This window comes from Accipiter gentilis, chromosome 18 (assembly GCF_929443795.1).
Source record: "Accipiter gentilis chromosome 18, bAccGen1.1, whole genome shotgun sequence".
In the NCBI taxonomy this organism is placed as follows: Eukaryota; Metazoa; Chordata; class Aves; order Accipitriformes; family Accipitridae; genus Astur; species Astur gentilis.
The window spans coordinates 24,000,692-24,022,855 of NC_064897.1; the positions used below are offsets into that span (position 1 = coordinate 24,000,692).

General features: G+C 41.5%; 2 long non-coding RNA genes across 2 annotated transcripts in view; one reads left to right on the plus strand and one right to left on the minus strand.

The window, feature by feature from the left end:
• LOC126047661 (uncharacterized) overlaps positions 1 to 1,761 on the minus strand; it is a 28,795-nt gene extending 27,034 nt beyond the window's left edge. Inside the window, exons 1-2 of the long non-coding RNA XR_007508662.1 lie at positions 1,703 to 1,761; positions 665 to 857 (exon numbers count right to left, since the gene is read on the minus strand). This is a non-coding gene — a long non-coding RNA (uncharacterized LOC126047661). The remainder of the gene's footprint in view (positions 1 to 664; positions 858 to 1,702) is intronic.
• Positions 1 to 13,314, plus strand: part of LOC126047662 (uncharacterized) — a 56,281-nt gene extending 42,967 nt beyond the window's left edge. The window contains exon 4 of the long non-coding RNA XR_007508664.1: positions 13,025 to 13,314. This is a non-coding gene — a long non-coding RNA (uncharacterized LOC126047662). The remainder of the gene's footprint in view (positions 1 to 13,024) is intronic.
• Positions 13,315 to 22,164: the final 8,850 nt, after the last annotated feature.

Here is a 22,164-nt window from a genome sequence, read left to right on the forward strand (position 1 = left end):
CTAGAAATTAAGTTGTTGCAATTGGCAAAAGAAGTGGGGAACAAACCCCGAAGGAACATGATCCTGAATGGGGGAAAGCAAAGCTTTGGCCCACGCCTAGCAAACAAAACTGCTGCAGCTGGTCTGCTGATTGTACGGTAGCTAGCAGAAGAGAAGCGACAATGAATGGAGACTGTTTTCCACATGAGGTACATGACATGTGCAAGGACAGTCTCTCCTCTGACCCCAGCTGCCCCGGCAGGGGACAAGCAGTCCCAAGCAATCCGTGCCACTGCCAGCTGTGACCGCCTCGTGGCCCTTGGCAGCTTCCCCAGAGGTACAGGTTTTAGCGGGGCTGCCCCAAAGGACTCTGTCTCCCTTCTCTTTGCAGCTCCCGCTGCACCCTCCGTGCTCCTGGACCTTGGGTGGTGTCCTGCAGCCCTGCAGCAGCAGCAGCTGCACATCCCTTTCCCCCCACCCGTGGGGGCTGCCCTCCCCGCTCTCCTCCCTGGGTGATCAGGGGAATGAGCTCGCCTTCCCCCAGCACCGGAGGGATGGCAGCGGGGTATTGAACAGAAGAGTTTGCCCCGGCATTCTTACTGAGCGTACCATCAGTTGGGACTTCTTAAACACCATGCCAAGAAGTGCAAATATACCGGGAACAGGATGAAGAAAGGTTGCCTACCTTTCTACGGGGTCCAGGAGCAGCAGAGCTGCAGGGTGAGACCCTTGGTGCCACGGACCCGGTGGGTCTCGCCGCGGACGAGCTCGTTTGGCCTTGTGATGGCTGATGGTTAAAGTGCAGTAAGTCGGTCCTCTAGAACAGCATGTGTGGCTCAGAAGGAGATTAAATATAACGAATGATGATCTTTATATGCCTGCAAAAATGCAACTACTATGTTAGCTATTTAGTATAATGGTTTTACTAAACCAGACATACACACCTACTGAAGCTGTCTGTAATATATCCTCACAGCTCTCCAAAACTTTATTTTGGGGTTTGCTCTTATATTAATCATTTCTTGCACTGAAGATGGATTTAAGAGATCAATCTATGACTAACTGTTACAAACTTCTGACTGAATATTTTTATTCTTAGCCTGTCACAGACCTCTATTTTTAGTCAGCGGGAACAGTGGCAGGGTGACTAGCATCAGAAATTTTTGGTATTTGTGATGCATTTTCAGAATCTTAACCAAGAGGAAGTATTCCCAGATATTTTACTTAATGCATTCAAAACATTTAGTGAGGTTGATCTTTTATTTTTAACTTTTTTTACATGTTAGATTTTCAAGGTCAAGAAGACCACCAGCAACTTTAATTTTTTTTGTTATAGTAGAATATTACAGAAATCGGACTTATAAACAGAAATAGTTGGGATTTTTTTTTTTACAGAATTGACCAAGTTGCACAATGGTTGGCATCCCTGAAAAGACTGAGCACACTCATCTGTTAAGGAAATTAATGAAGTTTAGAGTCAGCTATCAGTACTTTCAAGGACCCAACCTTGTATCTCTCTGCTTTAGTTTCCTTGAAGTTAATTGCACTTGCATTAAACCTCGGGGTTTAATGCACTTGACGACATTGTAGGAGCATTATAGGAATTAATCTGGGACTCAAAACACCCGAATGCTTTTCTGGGAACAGTGGGTGACCAGGAGCAGAACAAGCAGCTGCCCATGGCATCAACTTTCCTACACAAGAGTGCCGGCTGGTTACTCACCTTTGTGCAGTACATGGTGCTTCACAGATAGTAAGCACTCTGCAAGAAATAAATTTTTGTTGTCCCTATAAAGGCAGAAAGACAAAAATAGCTACGTAAGTAAGAATTAAAGACACTGAATCAGTACATCCAGAATTACTGAGAATTTAGGTCTCCATCTTTAAACATATGATTTAGTTGGAACTAATTCTTAGATCCAGCTGGATCAGACTGTCTTTCCACTATAAAGCTCCACATGAATTTAAACTTCGGTATAATCAAACCATTTTTTTGAACATTTGAGTGTCTGACTCAGTGAATAAAGAAGTCACTTGAAATCTTCCATTGAATCCTAAGAAATCTTGAACAGATGGTAAGATCTGCAGTGGGAAAAGGATGACTAATTGACATACATGTCAGGTAATCTGCTACTTACTAGAAAAATAACATAATTAAAGGAGGAAAAGCGTGGGAGAGCACGAGTGTGAACATGTGGGCATGAGTCTGCACTTGATATCAGAGTGTTTGTAGCTTGCCTGTCATTTTTAATGCTATTTCTTAAGAAGAATAATTATACTTAGTGAACTAGGTACAATGAAAACATGATGCAGAACACAACAAGCAAATATGTTAGCTTAAGTTAAAAACTTCTTTTGCTTGATCTCGTGTTTTACTCTCGGTATGGCAAGATGTTACAGGAGGCAGCTGTCAGTAGCAAAATCTTTTCTGACAAAATGGAGTCTTTTTCCTCTGAACGCTGTGTATTCCAACTAAAATTTCTTCTCACTTGCTTTTGGCTATAAGAATTTAATAGCTATTTAATGTTTTTTCCTTGTAGATATTTTATAGTGCTGGAACCTCTGCAATCCACTCATTTCAGCTGCAAAGACACAACATGGTTGTCCTGTACACTTTTCTGTGGCCTGTTGCAGGTGCACAGAATTTCTCCAGTAACTTGTAAGCGAGGGCATATTTATTACAAAGCAAAATTAAGTTATTCAAGGAACTCCAGTTAAAATGTTAGTGGTTAGGTCAAAACCACTTGAAAAGATACGTGAATATAAGTAGGTGCCTTTTCTGCAACCACAACTTCAAGAACAATTTCGACATAACTGGTGCCATGGGGCAATATTTACTACAGGCAGTAGGTACTAGAGGCGTCCTACCCTTTCAGGGAACAACATCCTTGAAGATAAACCCAGCGGTCCTTTCCAAAGAGTCTCCTTCCCACCCAGCTGAGTTGGTGGGTTAATTCTGGTCAAGCACTTTGCACTGACTCCCCACACTGTTGCTTTCATTTAAATGTGCAGCCAACTCTTTGCACCAACTGCATTTCTGCAAAGTGCTGTGCTGGGAAGGGCAGATGTAAAAACCCACCAAAACTTGAGAAGGAGCCAGGCTGTTGAAGAGTGAGGGTTAATGTTAAAATAATTTGCTATGCCTGCCATTCCTTCATGCTTTAAGGGCAATACGAAGTACTAGCAGTAAAATGGGAAGAAGCAGCAGCAACACATAGGTGCGTGCCAACAACATGGGTAGTTGTCGTCTATACATCAGATGCTTAAAATACCACAAGAGACAATGCAGGAAACAATGCAGAGGGCTCAGTGCTAATCTGGACTGTGGCTTCTTCACAGTTCACTGGCACTGAAAGGAGCAACACAAATGCTGAGGAAAACGCTGTCCACTAGAATCACAGTTTCTGTTTTACAGACCAGGGTTTCTAGGTTGCAAAACAGGCACAAAAATTCTACCAGCAATTCAAATCATTTAGAAGTCGTTAACAACATCCATACCAAAAATGATATGGGCTGGTCTGCTTGGAATTTAGTTAAGTGAAATAGAGTTTTAACTCCAAGAGCACAGATTTTTAAGAGTTGTTTCACAACTCTCTCATCAGGCAGGTCCACCCCCCAAAGCAGGGCACAGAGCCTTGGGCAACCTCTGAACAGGCTGATATATCTCCACAGCACAACGTGGGGACACACGAAGGTACTGGCTCCTGTCCCAGCTGCAATACGGATGGCTTTATGTGGGGCTGCACCCTTTTTTGAAGCAAGGCCAGTTAGTAATTATATAGCATTCAGCTCTGGGAATAGGTAGCTCAGGGCTCTTTGCCTCAATACTCCCCTGCCGGGTGTAGACATGCCTTGAATCACAGCACGGTGCTGAAGAGGTGTTGACTCCTGTGTTGGCTTTTCAAGTAACCTTTGAAATCATGAAGACATGGGTGGGTGGGTGTATCCTTCAGTTTATTTAGTTTTCCATTGAAATATAGTGCTTGAGGTCCTTCAGCCCATCACAGGTCCTCCTCGTCCAACACGTGAGTCATCAAGGCTTCCTGTCTAGGAAGCAGATGGAGCTCTTCTGATTTAAAGGCATCCTGATGGGGCAGGTAGGCACACAGGTAGGTTAGCCATCACAATAGCGACTCCAAGAAGGAGCAAGGCCACCCAAGCAAGAAAGGAAGAATAAGGCATTTAGCTCCCAATTCCCTCTTTTCAAGGTTAGAGAAGGAACCAGCTCATTTCACTACAAACCACCCTCATAGAAAACACCACCCAGTTTCAACTTTTGCTCTGGGCCTCCGCACTCCTTCCTTCCCCGTATTTGTTTCGCCATTTTTATTTTCATTTTGTTTCCAATTTCTCCTCGCCAGCTGCAGGCCCACCCCAAGAAGGAGGTCCGGCAGCTGGCTGAGAGCAGCAGTGCTCGTCCCCAGTGCTGCGATAAGCCGCGCTGCGGGGCTGGGAGGGTCCCGTCTCAGCCCCCAAAGGTTGGCTGCTGCCTCAGTCCTCGACATCTGTTCCTTTTCCAAAGTAATGACTGCGGGAGTGGCCTTTGGTTGTCGAGTCCCCTGTTACCGCTTGCAGTTTTGCACAGTACTCCCACACATGTAAGCCAGGGGATCTGATTATTTTAAGTGCGCTCACACGTGTAGTTCTTATGTTGTCTTTTCTACTGCGAACTTTTGGTCCAAGGGAATCATCTGTGTAAAACTGTACTCAGCTTTTTACCAGTGGAACTCAAATAAATACTCTTTGTATAATTTGTTTAAAGATGCTATATTTTCAGCCATTGTATTTTGCTTTCATTGGTAAAATTATTCTAATGTCACAATTACTGCTGACACAACAATGGCTTTGCTCCACAGATTTTAATGATTGACTCCCGTGCCGATTGTTTTGGGATTCTCTTCAGTCAACAGATTTTTGACACTGAATTTCTGGTTGTTTCTGGATAGTTTACTACCAAGGGTTCTTTGCTAACTGCTTTTGAAATTCCCGTTTCTATTGTCAAAGCTGTTTGGATGGGAGTTTTCTTCTTCCCAGCCAGACTTCTCCCTTAGCTCAGCGATGCCAGGAACTCCTAATCCCGAGTCTCTGACACCATGGTCCGTTGCCACGGCAATGCCTGAGAGCCGTGCGAGTCAACGGCCTGGTTTTTCTGCAGAAACTATGTAGGAGAAAGGGTGAAATCAGAGGGAGCACTAACATTCTTATGACGTGCACACATACAAATGTATGTGAAAAAAGAACCGGGGAAGAATGCAAAAGCTGGAAACCCAGAAGTTAGTTATTTGGGGTTTGTGTTTAAAGCATAGGCTCGAAGCAGAGGGAAATTCTTCTTGTGTGTTTCCTAAATTCCTAGCCCTTTGTCTTGTGCTGGACCTGGACAGCATGACTTCATCCAGTCAGCATACCGCCAGTGCCTTCTCTTCATGGATGTTGAGTTGGTGGTTGGTTTGGTTTGAGGTTGTTGTTGTTCATGACATTTCCATGCTTTTTCCAAATTTGGGGAGTTGAAAGAGGCAACAGAACAGGGCTCGGATTTATCCATTCCTTTTCTTTCTTCCCTAGTTATTTTGTGGCTTTCATTTTCTTGCAAACAGAAGAAATCCCTAGCCCCTGGAATGATTCATTCAAATTATATTGCACTTTTCTTTCAGCAACACTTAGGTTCCCACTCAATTGAAAATATGCAATAATGTACTCTAATTTTTTAGATAATTTCTTTCTTCCTGTACTTAGTTGTCCACTTCTGAAGATCTCTACCTGTCATCTAAGGAAAAATGCTTGTGCTGAAACCCGTGCTGTTAGAATCGAATTTCCTTAGTTAAACTGTACTGACTTAATTATCTGTGCATAAATGAAACCTATTGCAATTTAGTCACATCTCATCCGTAGTTAATTTATAGAAAGAAAAAAAAGAAAAGTCTTTAGTCATATATCATTTGGACATACGTTATGATGGTGGAGGTGATTATATACTACAATTTCCTGGTTCACAATGCAAGCAAATGTGCAAACTTTGAAGAAATTTTACATTACTGTTGCACTTGTGAAGAAGTCTTTGCCTGTGGGAAGCTATGGAAAAGGACAAGAATACACACTCTATACTTTTAACTCTCTTATCGTGACCAATGGGTTCTTATTTGGCACTGCTACGTGGGCTGAAATTCCTGAAAATGAGGGGTTGGAATACACAGCCTGATGTAAGCCAGTTGCATAAAATATGCCTGGACCTGGCAAAACTCATTTCTCCTTTAATGCAAAGCTAACCTGCAAAATCTGCTTTCATTTGCTAGGGCAGGCTACTCTGCTGCATGGATTAAATGCGCAACTTCCTTGATGACAACATTTTGTTTAAGCTGGTGAATGACTCTCTGCCTTGCCAATTTATGACACTATTTCCCTCTGGGCATCCCTTTTGGCTTATCTGTTACTGCCAAGATATGTGAATTGAATCATCTGGTAGTACTTGAGCTATACATCTCACCCCAATAAATGGCCGATGGTCAAGCTGACTCAGCTGCTGCTGTATGTTATACCCCTAAGCTTGTTACATTTACTTAATTAATTCATTCCTGCTTTCAGACGTTGGAAGCTGATAAGGGGAGGTTGCCCTTAGCTCAGTTCCTATTTCTTAACTTAAAGATTTGATTAAATGTAATAATAAAATTACATTAGTCCTTTGAACTCATATCTACCCATGATTCAAAGGATTAGAAGAAGTTAATCCAATCTTTTAAGGAGGGTTTTGAAGTTTTGAGAGTATCTTTCTTCTCAGGGGCACACTTTGTTGTGTTAGCCCCCTTTCTTTGTCATGTTCTGAAAGTCACCTATAGCTTTGCAAGGCTTGAGGGAACCGCTGCAGCCACCTCATCTGCCTGCTGCCTGCTTTGGGCCCTCAAGCCGAGCTCGCCCGTGGGTTCCCACACTGGAGGGGCTCATCCTGCCTTTCTTCTTAATGAGCCCTCCAGCAAAGCCCCTGCAAAATAGATGTGCTGTGGAAGACAAATATAAAATACGCTTCTTTCTCATGTCGCCTTTTACTTCAGCGGACTGACAACCGTCAATAAGCCCTGTATCTCTGTCCAGTTCACGGATGCCATGGAGGTTGTATTTTGTTGGCTAAACACAAAAGGTTGAATATCCCTAAATTCCTCAGATGCCTGATGAATTACCACAGACAATTAACAAAAGAAAGACCTTTCCCTCCTCCCACCAAAAGTCACTTCAAAACCTGCACCTGGTCGTAATCTTTTCTACTTGAACTAATTGCTATTTGCGGTGGCATATGGAACAAGGCTTCTTTGGCTAATAGCGGTATTTCAAACTACAAAGACATTTCATAATATTGCTTGTTCATTTTGGAGACTGCCTATACTTTACAAAGATTTTCCTTTGCAGGAACTGTGGCTCTCAAAAATCTCAAAAAAAAGAGAACAAAAAGCAAGTGACTCTGAGAAAGCAAGGGCATTTTCATATTTAAAGCTTCATGAGAAAAGGATTAGAGAACATCAGATTTTGCTCATCTTCTTGAGTAATTCATATATACTTACACAAAAATCTGAATGAGTTTCTAGTCTACATGGGCACTGTGTAAAAGTGAAAGCTTTATTTATTTTTAAGTAGGCTTGTCAAATTGAATTTCCTTTTGATACACAAGGTACATGATGTGGTTAATGTTTTACCAATAAGCTTTTAGAAGACAGTTAATAGCTGTTAAGGCCACAAGGCATCAATGCAATCAGCTGCTCAGAAGCCTGGTGTAGCATAAGCTATGAGTCCAGAAAATTCTGCAAAAGAGGAAATTATTCTTTCCAAATATGTTAGTACAGTGGCTTCTGGGCTTTTTCTTTCAGGAAAGCATTCAATCTTAACATGAAGATGCCAGATGACAATGAACTAATCATTGTAATACCCCACAAAGTGCAATTTGTGGCTGTTGTAGAATAGAAACTGTCATGCTCTTCTTCCCCTAAGATCCACTTACTTTTTTAGAGGAGCAGATTTCCCTCCTCAACAGCCTGGTAATACCAGGGCTTAGCCAGGCAGATCCAAGTCTCTCCAGAGGGTGTTTGGCCCTGCACCTCTCACGTCCTGGATAGAGGCTGTAATCTGCCTTTGAGCTGGAGCCATCACAATGTCTTTTGTGGATACATGCCAGTGTGGAACATAGAAGTTCCACTTTGTGTAGAGTAATTCAGGTTTTAATGGAGCAGGGGCAACATTTCATCCTCTCTCATGTGTTTTTGGTGTTTTTTCAGGCATTGGCTTGGGTGTGGGAGTGGAAACCCCACCTCTCCCCATCCATTTGAGCTATAAAACCATGGGGATATGGAGCCATTCTCTCTTCCTGTGCCCAACCAGTGTTGAAATAGTTAAGTAAAATGAGAGAGGTCCAAGAGGAGGGGTTGGCAGAGACTCACATAAAATGATTGCATGATGGGAGTGTTCACCCAGGGAGGTGGGTAGTGCACACAAATGTCCCCAGGCAGATGCTGGAACTGTACCTGTTTCCTAGATGAACAGAGATTAATTATCTGCCAGGCTTATGGTTAAAAAGCAAGCAGGCCTTTCACCTATTTTTTGATAGACATAAAGCCAGCTTTGGTTTGCGAAATCAAAGAATTATAACTCTGGCTCCAGTGGAAGAGTCAAGGTTATGGGTTGTTAGCAAAGTTGGACACTTCCCTGCATTTCAGTTGGGAATTGGGCAAACACAAGCACTGGAGCTTGCTCGTCAGGTCTTCGTTCCTAACAGGCAAGTGAGGCTAGCACCATGGTATTGCAGTTTCTATAAATCCCACTTATAGGAGTATAACTACGGGGGCATCTGTTCGAGTCAGTGACGATGGTTTCTTCAGTGCAAAGCTGTTTACTTTTTCTGTGTACGTGTGTCTATCTGCCCCAGTAAGAAAATGTCGATTTGTGAGAAGCAACCCATGCTTACACCGATCGAACGAATTGCCAGTGACCAAAAGGTGAGAGCTTGCTTTGTTTCAGCCACACTGCTGAGACAGCTGGGATTACAGCGAGGGCAGGTCCACCCCCCCAGCCCCATGAATCCTTCTCACACAGGTGGTGGTGGCAACGTCAGCAGGGCAGTACAGACGTTGGTATGGCCAAGGGTGTCCCAGGGGTTCCCTGGAGGTTTGCATGGCTTAGGGTAAAGCTCACAGTGAGGTATCTTAGGTGCAGTTGACTGAGCGAGGTAGGTTTAAGCTAGCATGAGCAAGCACCCTGGTTGCAGGAGGGACGTGCTTTTGGTACCTAACTCTTCTTTGTGCCCTGGACAGGGAACCCACTTATTCTCTTGACTGTGCACTGTTAGTTGTGCTGGTAGTACCATACCCTGTTGAGTAACGTACTCCACCACTGGCTCACCCAAGAGTGGCAGTGGGATGAAGGAACACAACAAACCCTGCCTTAACCCTTTTTTCTGGGTTATGTGATCTAAAAAGCCTCTTTCATCCCAAATTTCTCTGAACAAACATGCACACAACCAAATCCTGCTCTTCATCCTGAGTGCATGCCTCTCCCGTACGGAGCACTGGCCACCCATCTCATGGCACCCCACCAGATTGTCGTCTTCTTTTTACTGAGCTCTACATCTTTTACCTAGCTCAAGTAATTTTAGACTGGCCGACCCCCTAAAGCCTTTTAATACTGAGATAAGAAGGGAGAAAAGGGCAGAAAGTTTATCCCTCCAGCTTTGCCCTGGATTCCCTCACAGGCAGGATTTCTGTCCTATCTCCACATTGGAACAATCTGAGTTTAAAGGGTGAAGCATCCCTTGCTGAGCAGCTAGTGTCAAGGCTGACATTACATACCATACAGAGATTATCTTGGTGCTTCCTATTGACTAATATGTCTTTTTGATATAAAACATATTAGCCTGATTTAATTTCCCGCCTTCATTACAACAGCTGTCCAACTAGGACAACAGTACTCCTGCATGGCATCTAAAATCCTTGCTGTAGTAATTACATGCAGGAGTGGCTGGATTGAATTTGCTATTCCTATGATTCACCTGTAACAATGATCTTTGCCAGCATTTTCTTTTTTAGTGGATAGATCATTTGAAGTATTACCTAGTACATTTGACCTACAGAAAAAGAATACTTGTCATCATTAAGTTACTATCAAAAGGAGAGGACTGTGGGTATAAAGATTATAGATAGATCTTTGTGGATTAGGTCTTAATATAAAAAAGCTCACAGAATTCCTCATTTGTTCCATCCCCAGTCATGCAAGGCACTAAGCAAAACCGTATCTTGCGGAAATTGCTCTGCACGTGCAAAGAGGAAAGATAATTTAGAAAGCCTTGGCACACAGCTCAGTTCAGTGTCGTTGACTGAAAGCGAATGGAATAGATTTAGTGGGGCTGAGGAAGAAGCTGCAGAAGAGCTCCGGCAAGCTCACAGTCCATAAAGAGATGGGGAATTAACATGGTTTAGGGGTGGGGTTTCTTTAACAGACTTTTTAAATCCCATTTGAGTATTCCTCCTTGGGTGCTGTTTTTGTTCAATGCCCAATAGATCAGAAGGAAAGGTTATTACTGACTTTACTGGGCCTTTAATGAGGCTTTTAACCATTGGATATCTTTGATGACTTCCTTCCCTGCCTACAAACTATAGTTATTAATGGCAGCTTCTTTTGCTTTCTTTAGGGTCCGTGGTTTGTAAATATAAATATAGTGATTGCAATAGGTTTGTATATAATGGTGTGCCCTGAGGCCCAAAGGCTGACAAAAAAAAGGGAGTCACTGTGAATCTTGCCACAAATCTGCTTTCTGTGTGATTTATGTATCATGTGGCAGCTGTGGAAAGCTAAGACCACGTCAGAAACTCTGGTTTGATAAAGTGTTTGTATGAAGAATAGTTCTTACAGTGTTTGTAGAAGATTGTCATGGCTTAAAAATGCTGTGGCAGCCCAAGAAGTGGCTTTGAGTGCAAACATGAGAATCCCCCTGGTTATGACACCAATGGCTGTGCATGGGGAACAAGGCCAAAATAGCATTCAAAATAACCGTTCGAATAGCAGCAGGTTGGAAATAAGGAGGAAATAAACATAGAACAAAGAGAGAAAGTGGGGGAATTCAGAGGAGGCAGTCGGCAAAGAAAACTTTCTTTTAGTGTGATGTCACTTTTTGGTCTGGGGGGTTAGCTGACGTGATTACAACTGTTATGCACTGTGGCTGCAGGCATATCACTTTTCCCAATCTATGAAAATAAGTTTGTTTTTCTATTTCTTTCTTAATCTTTTTCACTGGAAAATTATTGTTTTCTGCTTTAAAAAAATGTATGGGTAAGGACAGCAGTTTTATGTTGGGAGTTTAGCCTTGTGTCACCCAGTAGCTACATGCATCTGGTCCATGGATCTTGGCTGTTTCAGACTGAAATAAGTAACAAAACAAAAGTACACAGCAGATACTGTGCAGGCAGACACCCAAAGCTCCTTGGTGTCTATAGCATCCACAGCTGTGCTGGTCTTGTCTTTCCTTCCAGCTCAGCAGCGTTTCAAAATCACATGTTTCTGTCTGGTTAGATCCCTTTGAGATACCAGTTTGGAATTCCTTTCAAATATCTCATTTAACATTAAGCTCCATACAAAGACAAAAGATGTTGCTTCTTGAAGGAAACAGGTTTTCCCCAGGAGATTATATGACTGCTGTTATTACCTTTCCTCCTACACCTCTTTCCCAACAACATATTTCTTGTAATGTTTTAAGGGGCCTGAAATGCTAGTTTCCATTTTGACATATTTGGAAAAAAAATTGATGCTATAAATCTTTGTTCATGAATAATGAGATCATGAGACCTAGACGGGCGTTCATACGAAAATTTCAGATAAGATCAAGGAGGTCTGGGGGAGCTGATTTTGGAATATTTTTCTTCCTCCTTTTTTACAAGGCTAAAACCAACAGAAGTTAAAATTTGACACAAACTCTGAGGTCTTAGTGTAAGGCATCAATTGGTAGTAAAAAAAAATACCTTTGCTCTCACTGGCAAAGATCTGATATATATAAATCGAGTGAAATCAACAGACAATTGAAACCAAACATGTGTAGCACATAGTTTCCACTGGGTTTTTATGACTGAACTAGCATTGTAACTGAGTTCAGAAGTGAAAAAGCTTGGAAAAGTGTTAATATCTACCCTCACAGATTCTTTTTAAAAGACGTCGTGTCAGCCTCACAATCTTCTATAGCATCTTTATGAAAGATTTGTCGATAGGGTTTGGAAAGAATTACCTGGCAAAATATTACTGCAAAATAATACCATTACACTCTCTAAGAAAAAGAGAACTCTCTGTTCCACTAGAAAGTTCCTGTTCTCTACATGCTTAGCAGGATCCTTTTTATTTTCACTGTCCTCATGGTGTCTACAAAGCACCAGACCTTACCTCAGACATACTCAAAAACCTTCTGCAGTCAGTTTCAGAGTTACCTGAACACAAAAATCCATATTTCAACATGTTTTTCAGCATTATGCTTTGCTTATGCCAGGTAAGCATTGCAAACCTGCTGATATATGGCTAGTGGGAGATGGAATGGTTTCTGCCATCAGAACAGGGCTGTGTTCTCAAAAGGAAACGTCATTCTATTAAGCAGTTGGCTTTTCGGTGTTCTTTTAACAGATTTAATGGAAATTGAATATCACACCCTTTTGGGTAGAAAGATAAACGGGCCAACGGCTCTTGGCTACTGTCATAGCTACAGTTCATGTGGGAGTGAGCGTACATGAGTAAAGAAGACATTTACAAATACCATTTGTAAAAGTTATTACATGGAAAAAAGTTTTTTCTTCTTAGTCCTAGACTGGTCTGTGTTGCTTCCTTCCTCTCAACAAGGAGTTTTATGGTACTTCAAACACAGATGACACATGTGCATGTCCATTTGGTTTCAACAGTCACACATCATTTTATGTAAATTAGCAATGCTTCAAGTCAGATTGTATAATTATAGGGTTGGGGTTTTTTTACTCCAAAATAGTTATTTCTGAAAAAGCTGTTGCTAACCAATAATCGGGCCTTTCTCTTTTTCAAATGATAGAAGCTGAGAACCGCCATAAATCAAAGGAACCAGCTTTTATCTGAAAACGTCTCTACTCGGAAAAGCCTTGATACTTTATTCCAAATGGAGGCTTGTCACCATAGAGATAAGATGAATTCAAGGATTTAAGACTTGCCAGAAAATACTATGTACCATGTTGAAGATAAAACTTTGCTTGCTTAAAACAGCAGTGGAAGCTGAAACTGTAAACCAGCATCTAACAAAGAAAGACTGGCAAAAGCAAAGAAAGGATTCACATTCTTTAAATAAAGCTATCTGTTTTTAACTAAGAGTGTAAGTACTGAAGCTATGTCCTCAGACCTCTTTAACAGCTATGGTTACTGTGTATTTTAGTGACTGAGTCACATAAGTATTTGATTTTCTGGGCGTTTCATTCTCCCTTTTCCTCCACCTTCAAAAATAAATGTTCTTCTTTGTTTTATTTTAATTTATCCCTTAACATTTTAAAATCTATCTGACCTTTTTTTCAGGACCAAAAGAAACCATATCAGTTCTTTCTGGTGATCTATAAGGTGTGCTGTGATATGTTTGTGTGTGTGCAACAGTCCCTCTGCTCCTAGAAATTATTTTACTGCACCCAGAGTTGGGCTAAGCATCCCCAAACACAGATATACTGCACAACCTCTAAACAGGCATTTGAACAATCTGCTCTCTCCTATTACCCATGAAAGAACAGCTAGAGTTTTCAAATGCGCCCTGGGAACTGAGACACTGCTGTAACTGTGACTTGTGTTATCAAAGCCTATTCCTGACTAAGACATTTTTGAAAATGAGCTTTCTTTTGAAAATAATGCTTCCAAGGCATTCCAGTGCTCTGGAAAACGTTATGCCGTATTGTCACGAGGCACACTGCCCCTCGAGGTTGAGAAGAAGCTTTAACGTAAAGTTCTCAAGGAAGATCTGGCAGAGATGGAGACAGCAGCATCTGTCTACCACGGAGAACATCTGGTACCCCAAAAAAGGCACTGTGTTCGGTGTCTCCCCATCCTCCTCATGGCAGTGGGACTGCTGCAGGTTGGGGACCATGAGACAGGGTGAGCTGCCCTCGCAGGCACCGGCGGTGGCCAGACCGATTGGTGCGGATGGATGCGGTCACCTCGGAGTTGCCTACGCACAGAAGACTGGTAGGGCATCCTAGGGGCAGTCCCTGCTGTCCTAGGCTCTGACACAGTATTTGGGCAGGTAGAAGGGGATTGCCCATCACCCCCAGCACCAACTGCTTGGCCAGGGGTAAGGAGGAGGGCTGAGAAGTGAGCGGGCACGCGAGGGGGGAAGCGTGCTGAAAGTTTTGGGGCTTCTGGGCTCATAGAGCTTGGTGTTACTATTAATAGTATTAAAATTAATAACATCAATAACAACAGAATTAAAATTTTTCTTTTTAGTGGTTACCCATGCAGTACCATAGATACTGTAATACAGAACAGAAAATACGATGAAGTCCCCACATCAAAACTAGGGGCTGCCTTTTAATCACAGTAAAGCCATTTTAACAACCTTTGGCAAGCTCAGCAGCAATGCAAATATTCCAAGTGGTGCAATATGTGTTTAGGAGAGGGGAGAAAGGGCTTAAAATTCATTTAAATTGAAAAACAGCAGTCATGCATTTCTCTAAACGATTGTTTTCAGTACCGTAAGCCACATCCTTTCAAATTTCCTCTGCTTGGCCACATCATTGGAATGAAGTGTCATAGCTGGTTAAGTCACTTTGACATCATCCTGATGATGTGTCAAGCACAGGAAATTTGAAAGGACAGGGCTCAGTAAGGTCTTACCCTAACTTGCCTTCTTTTGACAATTCCTCCCTCCTGCCCCACACCCTCCCTGCTCCTTTTTTCAGCTTCAGTGTTTCTGAGCTTGGTTAACTCTTAAAATCCCTAGGATGAGGCTAATACTGCCAAAAGTGTGGAGATAGCATTCTGCAGGTCTCCCACCTTTCTTTCAAAGCCAGCGTTTTCAAAGCGTCCAAATATTGATGACGAAGGGCCATAAGTGGAATCGGTAGCATTGAAATTGCCAGAGAAAAGCCGTGCAAGTCAACCTCCGCTGGCAAGATGCGTGTGGCTGCAGCTTCAGAGCGTAGGACTGGAAGAGACCCTGTGGGCTGTGAGCCCTCCGCCTGGCTACATCAGGCAACTGGTGGAAGTAGAGTCCATTGCATAAACTGCTTAATAACGACCTAGTCAGGGTTTTTTTTCTTCAAATACTGCTACTGGGAAACTGTTCCGAAAATTCGCGGCTCTGAGTAGGAAGCAGCGTACACAGCTCTTGTGCCAAAGCTGTCCTTCAGCTTAAATAGCTCTTTTTCTCTCATCTCCTTCCTTCACCCCCAATGTACTTAGAGAAAACAATCCTACCTCTTCTCAAACTTCACCTTGCTGACCTGAACAAGCCCTGTTGTATTTTCTCAGGAAGTCGTCTCCCCACTCTCTTGAGAAGTCCCTCACTGCATTATTTTCAGTTTCAACGCTGCTTTCTTGATAATAGATGAGCAGGAAAGAAGACAGTATTCCCTCTGGGGACTTCCCACAGCTTCTCACGAAGCACTACTATTTTCCTATTGCTGTTGGAAGCACCTCCCCTATATACTCACCACAGTACCTTCAGGGTTTGTCCATGGATGCATCCTTGTTGACGGCCCAGACCCATCCTGTGGTCCATTCATGTGCAGATGTTTCTTTCCAGTAGAAATTCATGGTTCGGAGACAGAAGGCCTACATTTGACCTGTATCCATGTGCTTAATGCCGGTTAGCTATCTCTGAAGGTTCAAACCAGCCCGCAGCAGGCAGATGGGGGCAGACCCGTGTCTTTGCTCCCTCCGTGCAAGGGCATTGCTCTCCGTTCTGTTACACATGATCTCACTTCCACTGCCGCAGCCCCCAAGGTTATCCATTTCTTTCTTTCTAATTCTTCTCATGCTTTCCATTTTTACATCATCAGTAAATATCTCTCATTTGCTACTGTTTTCCGTGCCAAGGTCACTAATGAAACTATTAAGAAAATAGGTCCTAAGGTCAATCTGTCGAACAATAGAGTTCCTCCCACCAGATAACTTTCCTTTCAGCAGAACCTGTTGTGAGCTGCCCTTTAGGCAGTTCCCTGTTGACCCTATAGTTATTATACTAATTCTCAGCTTCTGCACATAATGTAACCTTTTTCCCTATGGCTTCATATCAAATGTTTACCTGAAATCCAGATAAAATGCTGCGTTTCGTTTGTCTAGGAAAGCATTTTTATCACCAAAGAAATATACCTGCTTATTCTTGCATGATTCAGTTTTGTTAAAGCCATACTACATTTTATATTTTATTTTTTTTCTCTCTACATATATTGCTTTCAAAAATCGTTCTTATATTTTGTATACTATTAAAGTCAGGTTAGTGCCTAGCTGTCGGTGGGCTATTTCCATCTTTTCTCAAGCAGCAGCATTACATTAGCTATGTTCAACCATAATACACCATGCCAATTTAACCTAATCAGTACAAAAATCGTTACCTGATCCTCAGTTTCTTGCGCCAGCTCTTTCACAGTTCCAGGAGGGAGATTGTCTGGTCCAGAGATTTCTGTTTCAGCTTCAGCTGTGTGCATTTTCAATTTGAGGGTTGCACTTTCATTACTCTCCCTACTCTATTTCATTGTTTTTATTAAAAACAAGGGAGAGTTTTGAAACTACCTGAATTATCATTGATTTCTACACCATCTTCACTCCAGTGGGACTTTACTTTTTCTTCGACCTTATACATATGGTTAAACAGCTTCTTGCTTATTGTCTCAATTGTTTTTTCAAGGTGTAATTCAGTTTGAATTTCATTGATTCTCACTTCACCTGTATGTTTCCTGACATCTAATGTACCTCATTTTGCTGATCATTCAATTTTTCCCTCCTGAGAAGGCTTTTTCTAAAACCTTAACATAGTCTTTAAGGTGGTTATTTACCTCTTTCTGTCCAGAGTGCTTCTCTACAAGTTTACAAAGATTTTTCCTTTGCTTATGATATAGATTCCAGATAGGCTCCATCCATTGGACTTTGAGTAATTCTATGTTTCCTCTGCACTCAGGTCCTTCATTTCTTTTGGATAGCTCACTAATTAGATACCTTCATTTTTCAGTCTTTATCCATCTGAAATCTAAAACCTTAATTACAAAACTGCCTTTGTTTATCCTTAAATTGTATTTAAACTGAATCAACCCATGATCCACTTGAAACAAGTTTTTATTTCTTATCACTTTTAAAAACAAAGTCTAATTAAGGGTGCCCTCTTGTTCAATGAACTTTATCTTAGTTGATAAAGAAAATTGTCTGCTATCATACTCAGGAAAACCTGGACCTTATTCCTTAATGTTAATATTTATCTTTCACCTATATTTTTGCATAGCATAATATACTGTACTCCAAATAGTTTTATCCATGCTACGTGATCTCTTACTCCTTTATGGTCTCTTACAGCATAGCATATAATGTTACTCCACCTCATTTTTCTCTAAAAATACATCTTTTCATCACAAACCCTTCAATATCCCTGTTCTCTCATCCTTGACAAAGCATCTTATATTTTTGGTGAAACATGATTTAAGAGCCTCAGCTACACATTCTAATTTTCTTTTTTTTTAGGGACAACCTGAACATTTCAGTTGTCCCTTAATGATCACTGGTTTAGTAACCAGACCAGAAAGTGTCCTTTCTCTAACAGCGCCATCGCTTGGGTGATTGCTTTTAGTATCAACCTTCCATTTTTCCTCACCTCCATTGTTTCTTTTGGAGGCTGGGGAAGGTTGATGAGTATATTACTATTTTATAACTGTGGTCTTTAGGTCTGGGTGCTCAGAAATGAAGGGCCTGTAGCACATGCAGTGTTTTGTCCCTCTTCTCAGTGCTCCTCAGCAAAGTTCCCCAGCCAGCTCAGGGTTTCAAACCAAGCTACTCCCTCCGGGCTTGCACTGGTACCCTGCTCCTGCATTTTGCTCCAGAATGGCAGCCACTGGGCATGTATAATCCGGTCCTTCTGGCTTTATATTCTTGTTGCAGCTGGCTTTTCGTCAGTGGTTGACTGTCTCTACCATCAGGTCAGCAGCATACCCAACACAGCCCTGGACTGAGGACGTTTCTAGAGAGGACCGAGAGAAAGACATCACCTTTAATGAAAGAGGTGGACAATGGGCTGAAAGATCCCTTTATATTTATATTATTTTGGATTAACACCACTAGTTATTTGTAATTTCCACCAGTGTGAGAGGTAAGTCAGGGCCAGTATTTTCAGACCTGAACGGAGATATTAATTTTTCCTAAAATATAATATATCTAGATGCAGACTCTGGCTATAAGTTAGAGATTCCATTGGTGTAGCTTCCCTCTCTTTCTCTAATTATTACTAATTACATTATTAAATCGTTTTGATAAGCGAGTTACATCCAGCCCCTATATTCAAAGTGCCCTCTGCCTGAACTCTTCAAACCTGGCACAAAAATTTCTGGTAAAGTTTACAATACAAATGCTTTATGGAAATAAAGTGGCACTAGGAATGTTTTGACTAACTGTGCCAGTTCAAACCCACATAAGTCATACAATGAATTGTTATGGTTTGAAAAGAGCTGTTTGCATTTTATTTTTTTTTTTAAAGCATTAATTATATGACATATAAAGCTACTAACATCTTAGGTGAGGGAAAGTGCCAAAATGGACATTACAAAAATGTTCACTTTGGTATTAATTCTGTGTTTATGGGGCGTCTCATGTCTCTAAAACCTCCCTAGACCACTATTAATCATAACCTATCAAGTACATTCATCACATGTTTTTCCTGTCATACGCCAAATAATGTCTTATTAATTAAAGAGGTAAAAAATTGGAAAGGTTCCTTTTCTTTCCTATTGTTTTGCAGAAGAGGAAATGATAAAGTTCAAACAGTAAATCTGCTCCTTTCCAGAAAATGTTCTTACTGGGAAAGCAGACTTCAGTCATATTAAAAGCAAAACTGTTTTGCAAATTTTGGCCCAAATCTGGCTTGGGCTGCTTGCTCATCTAGTTCTTCTGAACTCAATTCACTGCAAAAGCAGCATTTGGCCTTTTAGCACTTGTGCTGCAAAATCCATGACTGTTATTAAAGGCATTTTAATTAAACCCAGCATTAGAACTACATTTTTCTTTCAAACCATCTATAACCAATAATTAGCAGCAAGGGGTTTTTCAAACCTCAAAAGAAATTGTTTGGGTGATACGCTATATGTGGTTTATAGATTTAAAATCCCTGGGGTTTTGTTTTCTGGGAAAGAGAAGACAAATCTCCATTTTAAAGTTAAATGGGTTGAGTTTTCTGTTCATTCCCTACTGGACAGTCGTCCACATCTCAAAAGCTGAACGTAGCCTTAATTCATGACAGCTGTTTTCTTTACAATAGAATTGAATTTTATATAGCTCCATTCATATTTGAGGTGTCCCAAAGCATTTAACAATAAAGAGTCGGTGCCAGCTTTCGTGGACCACTGCAGCACGTCAGAGTTTTGCTTGATGAAGATCCCCAGGATTTGGGTCCTTGGCTGGTGGCGATGCTCTGGGCGTGGGGACCACCAGAGAAGATGTTCTGAGCCCCTCTCCCAGCCATGGGAGGCAATTCTGACAGGACCCTGGGGTTAAGTTCATGCCAATTCAGAAAGTACTGCAAAGTGCCCTTTCCTTTAATATCTCCGAGCAATGGCACCTTCAGCCAGTTCTATGAGCATTGCTCTGCTAAATTTCTATATTTTCTATCCCAAATGTGAGCCACCAACGTTCTGCCTTAGATCTACTGCAACGGCTGCCTCGCGTTAGTCTGACCGCAGGCTGAGCGGAGCAGGACAGGCAGGATCCTTCCACCCTCAACAACGATGATGCTGTCATAACACAGAGAAATCCTGGGTTAGTCACTGCCTGCTTATCAGAGTCAGTCCATGCATATCTGCTGAGCGTATCTGGGTCTCTAAGATTAAACATCCATCTTAATCCTCGTCAATAGATAACAACTTGAAAGTTGCTAGTCTACATCTCGCATACTTTATTTTAATCACCGCCTTAAAATGGCAACAGCAAAATATGTATGCGAGAGCCTTAAGGTGTGAAGGCATAATAACTCAGGCCAACAGGTATGAGAAAGAAATGTCTCTTAGGTGTATACTCACTTCTCATTGGGAGTTCAGTGTAATATAGTAGTTCTGCGGTCACACAAAGAGGTATTCTACAGCAGAAATACCTGAGAACACAGGTAATAAACTACTTCTGAGCTCACCATCAGGCCCTTGCTATTGCAGGCAGCCACTTTGTAAATCAGCTGTACAAGGGAGAGGAGTTGACAGTGAATACCTTTAGAAAGAATAGACCAGCCTTTCTGTCACCTACATCCGTGCAATTTACTAACACAGAGGATTGCCCAGAAACAAATTTGGTTGCCTTCAGCTGGATAACTTATTCAAGTCAGAATGATAAAATTGCATTACTCTAAAATGACTTTTTCCCATGAAAATGGCACTAATTAGCAGGTTTGCCTTTGAAACAAAGAGCTTTTCTAGACAGTCAGAGTGGGATAGGGCAAAGTCTTTCAGGATAAACACATAAGGTACAGGTTCACAAATTACATCAGAGGTTTGAAACCAAGAAACAAGTTACACCAAGCTGTGCTCTGGAGTAGCATAACCCCAATGGATCTAAATTCCTCCCTTCTGCAAAAATCAGTGAATGATTCTGCAAAATCAGTGAAGTTGCACTAGGGGTTTGAAATACCAGTTTTATTGCATAGGAGTAGGCTCATCTTTAAAGGCCACAGATGGATTCCAGCTATCATGAAACAAATAGTTTTCAAGAATGGATATCCAAAGGGAATTTTCTACAAAAGAGCTGAAGAAAAACTTGCATCACCATTATGTGTTTAAAATAAATCAACACGATAAGGAGCATGATTAAGGATAGGTGGGGATCTCATGGTGCTGAACAAGCTTTGGAGACTGAAGTCACATGTGAGCATGAAATCATGAGAAAGAGGGAAGAAAGAAGAAAAGGAAGGTACAATGAACAGACATCAAGCGGTTTCATGGTTGGAAGAATCATGACCTTCTTGCCCAACCTCCAACATAACACGCTGCAACAATGCAGCAGGGAAAAGCAGAAGTGAGAATGAGCTGGGATAAAAAAAATAAAGTATCAAGCTGCTCTGAGTAAATAGGATAAGAAGAAAGCAAGGTCTCAGCAAAGGCACGTGTTACAGAGCCTTCCAAATACATGTATTGCCCAAGGCTGATGCTGTTTTCCAAAAAACTTTTTCCCATTTCCCGTGTTAAGCTGAAGGGTGCAGAATGCACCATTAATCTTAAAAGAAGCCACTTTTACTTCCAGGAACAGAGTTGTCCAAGCTTGGCTCAAAGACTGCAAATTCTTTTTACTTGTCCTGTTGTAGGTAGGTTTTAGTGGGTGATGACATTCATCTGCTGTAGCAAAGGATAAGTAAGATTGTTCATTCCTATTTTTCTCACAGGAAGAAATCCAGATGTGCATTCTTAGTATTATCTTTATCCTTATTCTGAAAAATTCCCATTCACCTCAAAAGCTTGCTTAGTCAACACGGAGTGAAGATCCAGGCTGCGTCTTAGTACATCACAGTTAAATGCTGCAACCAAGCAAATGAATGGGAAGATAAATGTAAGTTATCTATAACTCTTACAGCAGGAGTCTGTTCTCCTTCTCAGTGTCCTACTCATTTTAATCACTGACTGGTTCTTTAGGAAAAAAACCTCACATTTTTGGTCTCTTTGGGTGGAGTTTGTTTCACTAACTAAAATCTGGTTATCCTAGTCTAAGCTCGTCCTTTAAAATCTCTCTATAGGAAGAAATAGCCATCTCCAGAGGGTGAGTCACCCCATTCGAGCACAGCCACCAAAGACAGCTGGGATATATTGCCCTCTGGGGGTGCTTATTTTTCTTTACTTCTTATAAGGGAAACTTAGATAATTCTTAGATATACAAAGCTGGACAAGATGAATCCCAGACTTCGTAAGCAGGTATATTAATTCAATCAAGTGAAAAATACATATTTTTTTGGCAGATGTGCTATACGTACATTTCTGTCCTTTCCTCAGCTTCTCATCTTTTTGGTGCTTA